The following is a 13,757-nucleotide window of genomic DNA, read 5'->3' on the forward strand; positions in this document are numbered from 1 at the left end:
ATCAAGTTCTTTAAATCGTTTCATGAATTTCAGGAAGCTTCAGCAAAGTTGAATTTTTCTTTTGTGTGTGTGTATGTGTGTGGATAAGAGATCCCCTAGCATCTTAAGTGCCTATTGCTAAAGTGGTTTGGATGTGATAGATAACATAGTTGTGGTATTCAAAATGGTTTATGTATGTAACATCACATAGAAACACATTATTATGCTACTAAACATGGGAAGAAGTTACTTGATATACTTGAAGTGCTTGACAAAAAACAGTGTTAATAAGACCCTTTATGCAAGGTCTGAAAATTCATTTGGAAAGACTAGCTCTTGGTTTGGTTTGGTTTTGGTTTGCTTTTGACATAGCTCACCGTGTATCCCAGGTTGGCCTCAGACTCATGACCTTCCTGAGTCAGTCTTCTGGGAACTAGGATTACAGGCATGTGCCACAGTGCCCTGCTGTTTCCCCCAGGAGTGTTTCGTTTTTCCTATCTGCATGTGGGCTCAATAGCATAACTATTCTCTTTCCTAAGGTGGGAGGGCAAAGTAGTTCCTTGACCTTTTTTTTATCCTGGCTTATCCTTCTTCCAAGAGCCTTTTTATATGGACAGTAATATCAGTTATTTTATTTTAAAAAGTGTTACAAAGATGCACCACTGGCATGGGCACAGGACAGAGTTTTTAATCAGATGGTATTGGAACATGGCTTATCACACAGGAAAGAATAAATACCTACATTGCACCAAAAATTAGACTCCAGATACATTAGAGGTAGGTGGGGGAAAAAAAAGAAAAGTAAAAAGCTAAAAGAAGAAAATTAGAGCAATTATGGCTGACATACAGCTAAGAAATTGTACTTCTAAAGCATGACCCCAAAACAATTTTTTAAAGAACTAGCTAAGCAATGCTGACCAAGCTAGTGTAAAAATGAAACATTTCTGGTCATTAAGTGACACCTTAAAGCTCACAATGTGGTGACAGAATGGAATAGCTTTTAGAATGCATAAAATGGATGACCTCAACAGACATTTTGAGGGACTGCAAATCAACAAGTAAAAAGAAACGCAATATTTTTTTTAAAATGAGCAAAAATAAGAATGTGACTTACAAAGGGAAAAGTTGAGTCATTTCTAAGAATATGAAATCATGTTCAGGTTGACTAGTGAGGTGAGAAATGAAAATGAAGGAGTACCATTATATCCATTGTATTGGCAAAAATTGGGAACATCCTTCATTTCAAGGGCTGGTGGAAGTGTAAATAGATTCAAACTTACTAGAAAGCAATCTGGAATTTCAGAGTAAAATTAATCATGTATCCTAAGGCCCCAAACTCTTACTTTTTGGTTATATGCTGCAGAGAACTTCCACAAGGAGACCACAATAGTTATTTCATTGTCACATGTAGTAGTAGACAACTAAACACCCAGGCATCTGTCTCTTATGGAGCTTATGCCTTAAGATCAGTGGAAACACAACGTAGAAAACAACATCGCAGTTAGAAAGCAACTCACAAGAAATACGGAGAACGAGTAGATTTTTAACATTCATTATAGAGGGGAAAATAAAAGGTATAGCACAATATCTCTTGATTACATCAAAGCATATCCATGAATTCATGCATATCTGATGGCATATGTCAACTACAAGAAGGGACCCAATCCAGGTAGGGTAACGACAATGACTTTAGGGATAATGCAAGATGTATGTTGTCCTATTTAATGCCCTAGGCCAATCTATATACTATATACTATGCATATATATACTATATACATATAAACATATACATATATAGTATATATATACACTTATGCTCACATAAAGTAATTTTACTGTCACGTAAATAAACCTAGAACACAAATTCAAAACTATAAGTAACTTATGTATGCTTGCATTCCCACTCACAGGTTTGATTGTAAATCCATTATTTTTCCAGTGAGCAATTATAAAGCATAAAGGAAAACATTGGCATAATTAGATCTGATCTATAATCAATTACATATATTTAGAGTGCATAACATGAAGAGTTTTGACTATACCCGTGAAACCGTCTCCACAATCAAAATTGTGTGTATATCCCTTACCTTGGAATGTTTCCTCAGCCCACACTGTAATCGACTGGTCTGTTCTACTACATCTTGTCCATTCAACTCTAGTTCCCAGGAAATTCTTAATCCACTTTTGTGTAGTTTACATTTTTACACTCTAAACTGTTTTCTTCTTTTTAGAATTTTGTATAAGTGTAATCATACTGTGTACATGGATTTCTTGTCTTGATCCTGTGCCCAACCTAAGTTTCATTCATGTTTGCTTGTCAGTTCATTTCCTATTTACTGAGGAGAATTCTATTCTATGGAGCTGCCACAATTTGTCTAAATTGGTTTATGCATTCAACTTTACATGGACCTATTAATCATCTCCAGTCTTTTTGCTTATAACAAATAAAGTTATAAACATCCATGTATAAGCCTTTGTATGAACATCTATTTCCATTTCCTTAGGGCAAATACCTAGAATTGGAATGACTGGGACCCATGGCCTTGTATGATTTTTTTTTTAAACTGCCAAACTTTTCCATAGTGGTTGCAACATTTCGTGGTCCTGTCAGTAATGTATTATCATAGTAGTTATTCCACGTCTTTGACAGAATTTGGTTCTATAGGTTGTTTTGGTTTTATACATTCTATTGATTATATGATTGTATCACACTGTGATTTTAATGTGCATTTCCTTATAGCTCCATTTCTTGGGGTTATTTGTTCTGTGTCTTTTCTGATAAAGTGTATGCTCAAATATTTTGGCTAGTTTTAATTGAGTTATGAGGCATCTTTATATATTCTAGAGGCAACTCTCTTTTATTGGATATATATTTGCAACTCTTTTCTCCCAGTCTGCACTTGGCTTTTTTGCTTTTCTCCCCTCCTTCCTTCCTTCTTTATCTCTTTCTCACTCTTTCTTTCATTCTCTCACTCTTTCATTCTCTTTCTTTCCTTCCTTCTTTCTTCCCTCCCTCCCTCATACCTTTCTTTCTTTCTTTCTTTTTCTTTCTTTCTTTCTTCCTTTTCTTCTTTTTCCCTTCCTTCCCTCCCTCCTTCCTCCCTTCCTTCTTTCCTTTTCCTTTGTTCTCTTTACCCAGGGTCTTACAGTATAGCTCAGGCCAGCTTTGTTCGTACTCTCAATCTTCCTCCCCCCAATCCTCCCCGGTTATGGGACCTGAACTCTGGGCCTGGGCTCTGTCCCTGAGCTCTTCAGCTCAAGGCTGGAGCTCTACCATTTGAGCCACAGTGCCACTTCCAGCTTTTTCTGCTTATGTGGTACTGAGGAATCGAACCCAGGGCCTCATGCATGCAAGGCAAGCACTGAGCCCCCTTCCCAGCCCCATACTCTCAATCTTCCTTCCTCAGCCTCAGGCTCTGCTGTGCTGAGATTTCAGGCCGGCTCCACCACTCCAGTTCTTTGCCTTTCTGTTTTAATAGTCTTGTGGTTACTTTTTTTAACTAGACTTTATTTTATAGTTTGGGCTTCTTTTTTTTAACTGTATTTCTTTTGTCTTTTCTTTTGTTGGTACTGGGGCTCAAACCCATGACATTGCACTTGCTAGGCAACTGCTTTGCCACTGAGCTATATCCCAGCCCAGTTTGGGCTTCTTATATCCATATCTGCCGAATCCAAGGTGTAGAATCATATGTGATTTCAACTAGAACGTTCATAGTTTGCTTTGCTCCGTAAACCATTTAAGCATTTTGATTTAGTGTGTGTGTGTGTGTGTGTGTGTGTGTGTGTGTGTGTAAGGTATGAGGAAAGAGTAAAAATATTTCACAGATTTCTATCCCATTATTGTGGTAGAATTTGTTAAAGAAATTTTCCCCCATTTGTGTTGCTTGGCACCAATGTTGATTATCATTTGAGTTACATTTTGGCTTATCTGTGAACTCTATTTGGTTCCATTGATTTGTCTGTTGTTTTTTTTCTTCCAGTATTTCACTTTGATTACTATAGCTTTGTAACAAGTCTTGAAATAAGATGATTATAAAATGGACTCCAATCTCATTCTTTTTTTGGTTTCACGTTATTGTTTTGTTTTCTGGAAAATTTTGTAAAAGTTTGGCTTTTTCTTTCTTACTCATGAAATCCACTCATGAAATTATTTGGCTTATAATTTTCTATGGGGAATGGTTTTGAGCAATTTCTTTAATAGCTAGAGAACCATCCTGGTTTTATGTTTCTTCATGAGTTTGTTTCTTCAAAGAACTTGTTCTTTTCATCTAAATTGTGGAATCATTCTCATAACGTTATTTGTAACATTCTCTTCTCCTTTAATATAGTGTTCAATAATTTCCCTCTCATATCTCACATTTGTTATCTGTCCTTTCTCTTTCAATCTATCTGGCTCAAGAGTCATCCATTCTATTGATCCTCTCTGAGAAGCAACTTTTAGTCTATAGTTGGGACTCTTGTATTTATTGTCCTTTTTTCTTTGTTTTGTTTGCTTTTATTTTTATAGTTGCTTTTAGCAGAAAATTTAGAGCTATATTCTCTATATGTTTTCCGTAAATTATCATATGTCATATTTTGATTTTTATTTACTTCAGGACACTGCCTTGGGCTGGGAAGATAGATCAGTGGTAGAGTGCTTGCCTTGCATGCAGGAGGCCCTGGGTTCGATTCCTCAGCACCACATAAGCAGAAAAGGCCAGAAGTGGTGCGATGGCTCAAGTGGTAGAGCACTTGCCTTGAGCTGAAGAGCTGAGGGACAGCTCCCAAACCTTAGTTCAGGCCCCATGATCGACAAAAAAAAAAAAAAAAAAAAAAAAGACACTGCCTAACAGCCTTTTAGTATCTTCTTTGTACCATGGCTAATTAAAAGACTTTTATTTCTGGATTGCTTTTCCAAATACCACATTTCATTGCGATTATTGAACATGCTTTGAACAATTTGAACCCATTCAAACTATTTGAGACATTTACAGCTCAAAATATAGTCTTTCTTGAATAAAAAAAAAAAAACTATTGTGTTGTTGGGTAAAGATTCTACAAGTGTCATTCAGATTACTTTGCTGTCCAGGTTTTCCTTACACTTTCTAATATTATGCAAACTTCTTCTATGAATGATATAGAGAGCAATGTTAAATCTTCAGCTGTAATCATATCTTCTTCTTCACACAGTCTTCTCAATTTTTGCTCCCTACATTTTGAAGACCTTGTGACTAGGTGCACAAATCTTTAAGATGAGATATCCTCTGGATCAATGGCATCAGTATCATTGTGACTCTCATCCCCGTTCTCTGAATCTGATTTGCTAAAGTTATCCATAAAAGGAACTGGATTGCTTTCAGATTATGCTAGGACTTTAGAAAATGTTGAAAGTATAGGAGTTATGAATGGAGAAATAAACCAAAGGGGTTGGAAGGGGGTGGAAAAAGCAAAATGTGGAGAAATATGCAACATATATATGATAAAGTATATAAAATAACAGTATGTGAGAATAAAGTACAATTATTTCAGAGACATTGACAAGGTATAGAAACGTAAGAATAACAGAACGTAAAGTAAGACGAAAAAGAAATTCTTTGCCAGGCCTGGGACTTGAACTCAGAGCCTGAGAACTGTCATTGAGCTTCTTTTGTGCTCAAGGCTAGCACTCTACCACTTGAGCCACAGCACCACTTCCAGCTTTTTCTATTTATGTGCTACTGAGAAATCGAACCTAGAGCTTCATGCATGTTATGCAAGTACTCTACCACTAAGCCATATTCCCAGCCCTGAAAAAATATTAAAAATAAAATAAGTCAGTACTTCATTGTTGAAGAGATCAGTATCTACCAGTTGTGTTCAGTCAGCACTAAAGGTCTGCTAGTCTAATCTCTGACACTCTGTGTTCTATGGTTCTCCCGTTATGTTCACCCGTGCTTGCCCTCTGGGCCCAGAAGTGCCTGAAATTTCCCTCTAATTGGTCTCTAATTGGTGAAGGCTCTGGACCAAGTGAAATAAGTGCTATGACAAGGTCCTATGGTGTAGCAGAGATTCCACGGGCTGGAACTTCTCTGGGCTGTGGCTGCTATGGCTCTTAGAGGCACGATGGTGGAGTGAGGCTGCTCCAGGTAAGTGTGGCAGCAAGTGAAAGGTGTGGCCTTTGGTGACACTAGTACCGGCTGCTTTCCTTGAGCAGGTGACTTGGAGTACCAGGTAGCTTCTTTTATTTTTCCTCTCTGTGAATGCCAGTCCCTGGGGTTTGAACTCAGAGCCTGGGCTCTATCCTTAAGCATTTTTGCTCAAGGCTAGGGCTCTACCACCTGGATCACAGCTCCACTTCTAGCTTTTTGGTGGTTCATTGCAGATATGAGTCTCATGGGCTTTCCTGCCTGGGTTGACTCTGACTGGCAATCCTCATATTTTGACATCCTGATGAGCTGGGAAATCCTCAGATCTCAACCTCCTGATTAGCTGGGATTACAGGTGTGAGCCACCTACACCTGGCAAGTTGAGTACTTGATCTTCTCTATTTTCCGTCTTTTGTTTTCTTTCTTTTTTTAAACTAGTTCTCTCCCTGGTCTTACTACATTACCTGTATTTCCTTGCAACCAGATATTAGAGGGGTGTTGAATTGTTTGTTTCAGGTTTGTGGAAATGCTAGAATGTGGTGGATATTTCTATCATCTTGCTGTCTCCTCATGAGGTAAATTTTGTTTTGCCAGTCCTGGGGCTTGAACTCAGGACCTGGGCACTGTCCCTGAACTTCTTTTGCTCAAGGCTAGCACTCTACCACTGGAGCCACAGCACCACTTCTGGCTTTTTCTGTGTATGTAGTACTAAGGAATCAAACCCAGAGCTTCATGCATGCTAGGCAAGCACTCTATCACTAAGCCACATTCCCAGCCCCATCATGAGGTAAATGTCCATTTTATAAGTGAGAAAACTGAGACCAAGACATTTTCCAAGACTATACCATACACAGTATCAGAACAAAGTTTCAGATTCAAATTGTAGTTGGTTGTATTCTTGATGATGGCCAGTTTTACTGGCATGAGAGGAGATCTCAATGTTGTTTTGATTTTTATTTCCTTTATGGCCAGAGATGTTGAGCATTTCCTCATTTCATTGGCTATTCTTAATTCTTCTTCTGAGAGGTCTCTATGTAGCTTCTTGTTATTCTGAGTTCTTTTAAAATTGAACATTTAACATAAAAATCATTTTTTTCTTTTGGAGTCTTAAGGGTATTTGAGTATGTGAGTCAGTGAGATTCAATAAAGTATCACTGATTGATTATTGAATTCCTTGCCTTTTGCAGATCTCAGGGAGATTTCACATCTTCATTTCAGCTATCCTCATGTGCTCTTTGGAAGCTAATATCAGATTCATTTGGTATGGAAATGAAAGCAATCAACAATCAAGGCCGTTAAAGATCTGCCCATGTTAATTGTTGGCAAAGTTAATAGTGCACAGTGTGCAGACAGCCAACACCTCATGTTGGAAGTTCTACTAGGCCAGGCAGTGTAGGCAAAATTATTGAATATGTATTATCATGAATTCTGATACAATTGTAAAGTAGCTACCTGTCTGTTTTTCACAGATCAGAAGCTAAGAACTAAAGACCACAGTGCATTACACTGCAAGTATCACAAAGCCCTTTAGTGTTAAACTATGGGCATTTAGCAACATTATTCCTAAGCTTTCTTGGCCCACAGATACAGAAATACAGAGACAGGTCAGCCTGAGAGTTGCTTTAATCTACTGGTGTAGGCTTCACTTCCCTGTGAGTGTCTCAGTCCAGCTCACCTCTGTGTGCTGACATCATCCTAAACCTGACTGTTGAATAAATGCAAATGTATTCATCTGCAAATATCCAGAGAAGAGGAGAAGGTCACTTTTGAATCATACCAGAAGAACGAACTTCTCTTAAGCCTCCAACAAACCTTTCCTTGTTTTCTTCTGGGTTGAAATTGTTTATGTACCCAACGTTGAAAGAGGAATCCATAGCATTCTCTTTAGTGTTACTTCTCTCCTCAGTATATAGTATCTCTAAAGAGCACAGGTGTGCTCCTAAACAAACTCTGGGCTCTGCTGGATGGAGCAAGGGAAGGATAGATGGATGGACACAAACCATACTTGCTATAAGCAATTTTTCTTATGCCAGTAAGCTACTAAAGTGGTAGAACTAGGGTTTGAGCTCAAATATTTCTGACACAAAGTTCTAGAGTCCTTGTCTCAAATACTGAAGCTTCTTGGTATGCAATCCTGCTGGTCACTGAACATCAACATTTTTTTTCTCCCACGAATCTAGTTATTACCCATGAACTGCATTCATTCCAGAAACAATTCTTAGACAAATGTTACCTTTTGAAAATTGCTTGTGGGCATTGATCCTTCTTTTATATTAAAATATAGTGTCTAGAATCCATTATTCTTATTTGCCTTTCTTCTAAGACAATGCCTTGATTAATTTTTCATCAAATAGGTGAATGCAGTGATTGCTCATGTGTGAAGTCTGGCAAATAGCTATTAAGATTTTACCCCATAGTAGACTTTCTGGGCTTACTGATCTCTGAGTAAATAAAATGATCATTTAACAGCTTAGTCTATAAAGCTCAGAGCTCTTTAGTTTTCTAAGATGGTAGTCTTCTCATTAAGTACTCATCAACTTTCTCTTAAGAATCATGGAATTCTCTAAACATGCTCAATAGCATACTAGTGCTGGTATAGTGTACTAGTTTTAGTGACAAGCACGGGTTTAGTTATCAAGTAGTACACATTTCTGAAGAGGATGCCTTCTGCCAGATTATATCACTAAGTCAATTGCTTATGGAAAGTTTATTCCTGACAAGTTAATCCTAATTTTCCAGATAGCCCTGATTTAATCCAATTTATTTTTAGAGGTGCTCTGTTTGAGTGGCAACGTATGTAGTCACCCAGGATCTTACTGAAATTTCATAAACCGGATTTGATCATGATATGCTATTTAACTTAGTCAATATATTTAAACGTTTGTTTTTGTTTCCACCCCTTTGACATTCAAGAGTCACTAATACCTGGTCACAAGGTCACCTCAGGTCTATCAAGAGCATTGTCTGAAGTGTGTGTGTGTGTGTGTGTGTGTGTGTGTGTGTGTATGCACACACGCACATGTACACCACTCCTGGGCTTTGAATTCAGGGCCTGCACTCTGTCTCTAAACTGTTTTTTTTTTTTTTTTCATGGCTAACACTCTACCACTTGAGCCACAGCTCTACTTCCAGCTTTTTGGTGGTTAGTTAGAGATAACTTTCATGGACTTTCCTACTGAAGCTGGCTTTTAACTGCATTCCTCAGATCTCAGCTTTCTGAGTAGTTATGATTGCAAGCATGAGCCTCCAGCATCCAGCTTCTGATTGTCTAGATTTTCTGAGTGTGTTTTGTCTCCATAGTGAATGGATTTTATGCTCTGCATGTGCAGTTCTCTAGAAAAGGCTCATAATTGGAGGACTAGTGGCCCATCTCAGTATTTCTCTAGTCCAGGTTTCTTTGGGGGTAGGAATATATTTTATCTCTTTTCCTACATGCTAAGAAGCATGTTTCACAGATATTCTCTTCATAAATTAGTATTTACACTGCTTGAAAGACTAAAGTAGCCAGGTGGTGGTTGCTCATGCCTGTAATTCTAGCTACTCAGGAGGCTGAGATCTGAGGATCATGGTTCAAAGCCAGCCTAGACAGAAAAGTCTGTGAGACTCTTATTTCCAATAAACTACTCAGAAAAAGCTGGAAGTGGCACTGTGGCTCAATGGTAGAGTGCTAGCCTAGAGCCCAAAGAGGCCCAGGGACAGCACACAGGTCCTGAGTTCAAGCCTCAGAAACAACAAAAAATTAAAAATGATAAAGCAATATTCAACTATTTAAACATGGAACTATTGTCATTATGTCTAAATATTTCCAGGTAAATTTAAAGTTAGACAGTAAAGCTGCTAGAATAATTATAGCTCTCATAAGGACCTGAAAAAAAACAGTCCACGTTGTGAGAAATAGCATGGCTTTAATTATTGCTTGCATGTCAGCCTACTTGAAAGGAGATATCAATATTTGTTTTCTCTGTTGATAAAGTATTTTTCCTGCCTTCATGATACCATACAAAAAGGAAATGGTTTCATTGCTTATACATAACCAAAATAATAATTAACATTTTGGCTGCATCTAGAAAAATTAAAACAAACATCTCTTTCCTCATTGTTTTTACCTTTTCTGATTTTATTTTTTGAGAGACTACAATAATCAATTATTATTTTCTTTAAGGTCACCACCAGTATTTTATCCTGTCTTCATAGAGGAAGAAATTGTGCCTTCCAATGAACAAGTAGCTTGAACTATATTATACAGTTGATAAGGTAGAAGACTTGATAAAATTACATTTTTATAACTTTTTATTTTGAAATAGTCCATATTTACAGAACAGTTGTAAGAGTAATATATCAAATTCTCCATATTCCTTTTTGTAAGGAATCACTAAAGGAGTTGACAGTGAATGGACAAGATCATAAACCTGAACCCTAAATCAGTATTTTCCCATAACAGGGTCCTGTACATAATCCCAATGTAATCTCTAATAACTGGCGAGAAAAAATAAACTTTGTTAAAAACCAACGTGCTTCCCTAAGATATGTATTCAAATGTTTTTATTTCTTTCTTGCGATTGTTTCTAACACATCTATAAGATTATTTCTTTGTTGCTTTGTATGTCCCTCCCCCACAGTATAACCCCTGCTTTCACTGTATTTGATGTTGGTATAATTTGTGGAGGGGAAGGGGAAAAACAAATCGTTTAAATAGGGATACAGGTGGACCCATTTTGCAACAACGAGATGTACAAGTCGTTATGTCAAAAATGAACTTTACAACTTTGGGGGGGGAGGGGGAGAGGGAGCGGGGAGGATTGGGTGAGGGGGGGAGATGGGAAGGGATGGGAAGGGTAAACAAAGGAGGAGGCTACAATGCTTGATAAATGTGCTCATTATCTTTTTTTTTCTTTTTTTGTTGTTTTATTTATTTATTTTTAAACCAGCGTGTTGGGGAGGATTCAGCAGCCCTTTCTTAGGCCCCTACTGGAGACCCTCGGATAGGCAAAATTTCCTTTCCTAGCCCTGACAATGCTCTGATTCAAGGGGTGGTAGTGGAGAAAGGGTCTAAGCCCAGGGTTGGAAGTTATTAGGTAGATTGGAGGCCGGGGAAGCCTAGAGTGACCCCCCCACCCCTGCTTTTCCTCTAATCAGTGTTTACAGGCTGAAGTCAGAATGTGTCTCTTGTCAAAAATAGCCCCCAGAGCCTCTCCACCCCAGCTGCTATGGGATTTCACCAGAGAAGTCCAGAGTGACAGCCCAGGCCAGCTCTCAACCTGAGATCACGGGAGCGATGCAGAGAGATTCTGTACTCATTATCTTGCCCATGTAATTGTAACCCCTCTGTACAGTATTTTCACAATAAAAAAAACAACATGCTAGATTATAGCACTATTATTGACATATTATTGACATACATACCCCTGGAGTCCATCAATTTATTGGTTTCCAGGAATATTTTTTTCCAGTGTTTCTGCTGTTCTTGACATATTGTAGTCAGCCAGCACATGCTATTTTGAGTTATCAGGAAATGCAGTCTGAAAACACAAAATTCTCATCCTAACAGCTCATTTCAAACCAGTTTTTTAAATCACTCCTGGATGCACATTAGGAGACAAAGTAAGATGGGAATTTGTGGTTTCTTTGTCCACATTATGATCTGGTAACTTCACTGCAATTAAGCAAGTGGCACAGAGTCCTTAGGTCTTCCAAAACCTCTGACTTCTCTATGTTTCTAGCTACTGTCACAGATAATAGTTTATCAAAAAGTCAAACAAATTATTATGTTGAATATGTGCTTAAACATATCCAACGAAGCTCAGAATGCATAACAATTCAGGCAATGTTTATTCCTAACTCTTCAAAGTCCATAGCAAATGTTTCTAATTGGCAGGCAGCTCACTCTCAACTTGTCCAGTTCTGGGGCTCTTTATCTATCTTCTTGCTTTCCAGCCTTCCCCTCTATATCTATCCAGCACAAAGGGAATGAACATGGAGGGATGCAAGTGCCACTGTTTTCAATGGGTCAGATTTGTGTAGCATTCGATGCTTCTAACTTCATGACATTGGCCTAGCTTCATGGCCATACCAAATCTACAGATGATTGAAATGTGATCTATGTACCTAGAAAGGTGTGAGCACCTAAAACTTTCTTAGACATCAGATACTGGGGTTTTTTGTTTTCTGCACATATATAGAACGTAGTCTCTGTCCTCAGAACTTAAGACTAGAAAATTATTTTTTCTGAGATTGCCATTGGCCAAACATCATTGATTGTAGCATTAAAGGCTGCTGCTAGCTACTTAGATTTAGCTGAAACTTCTGGCATTCATAACTATAACTGGCAATTCCCAGCTTATTTTGGTAATTGCATAAATGGAAAAAGCTTGTAATAAAATCTAATGCAATCTTCATTAGATGATAGTCAATGGTCCTCATTATAATTGTAATCTGAATTCAGTAATAGATGGAAATGCATTGTTTTCATCTATAAAACACACGCACATAACACATATATGAACATGCAAACACACACATATACACCAAAATATGAATCTTGTAGTGCATTAATAGTGCTACTGAGAAAGATATTGCAGAAACTTCATATGTTTACATAAATTATGATAATTATAGTTTCTGCTAATGTAGTATTCCTCTGTTAATGGTTTAACCTCCTTTAAATTCTTTTCTTGGATATTTGTTTTTATTGCAAGCATATTTCTGTTTAATTCATAGGAAAAGTGGCATAATAACAAAACAATTAATGATTAGATCTGCCTACTAGTGTTTACATATATCATTTCACTTTTATAATTGTCTTCATGTTTACATACTATTTTCCTTGTAGTATGTATGGGTAATTCATTTTCTATTAACAGGAAATACCTTATATAGAAAAGAAAATTTACTGAAATTTGCTATCTCACTAAAGATCTATTTGGCTTCATGTGAGAGTTAAGAAAGAAAAGGAAAGCCATTGGATACTAAAACATCTACTTCTTTAGTCATCCTTCTGCTTTTTGAAGCCAAAATAACTTTGTTTTGTTGTTGCTCATGGGGCTTGAACTCAGGGCCTGGGCACCGTTTCTGAGCCTTTTTTGTTCAAGGTTAGCACTCTACCACTTTGAGCCACAGCTGAACCTCCAGTTTTTTGGTGGTTAATTGGAGATAAGAATCTCATGGACTTTCCTGTCCTCGGTGGGCTTCAAACCACCATCCTCAGATCTCAGCCTCCTGAGTCGCTAGAATTACAGGCATGAGCCACTAAGCAACCGGCTCACAGTAACCTTTGCTTTTGCTGTCCAACTTTTCTTGTGTTTTCCTTGCATATGCAACTCATTCAGAATGAGTCATTCTCTGGTTTCAGCTATAAGCAGATATTCAGTGACTGGTGATTTCATGTAAATTTCAACTATCTGAGAAAAAAAATCTGATGATCTTGGTTTGGGTCAAGTATCCACGGCAGTGGTAATTGAAGAATGTAAAACATGGCTGCCAAATTAATCACAATAACCAAGATATGGAAACTATTTCAGTGTACAATCAATGGATATGAATACACACATACATACACACAACACATGAACATATCCACACACAATGGAATATGACTTGACTTTAACAAACACTGGTTGTGACTGGAACCTGTAATTCTCCTCCATAACCAGAATGAAGGATGCCACTGTGAACAAT

Source organism: Dipodomys spectabilis, unplaced genomic scaffold (genome assembly GCF_019054845.1).
Source record: "Dipodomys spectabilis isolate Male_0828 unplaced genomic scaffold, ASM1905484v1 ptg000096l, whole genome shotgun sequence".
Taxonomy (NCBI): Eukaryota; Metazoa; Chordata; class Mammalia; order Rodentia; family Heteromyidae; genus Dipodomys; species Dipodomys spectabilis.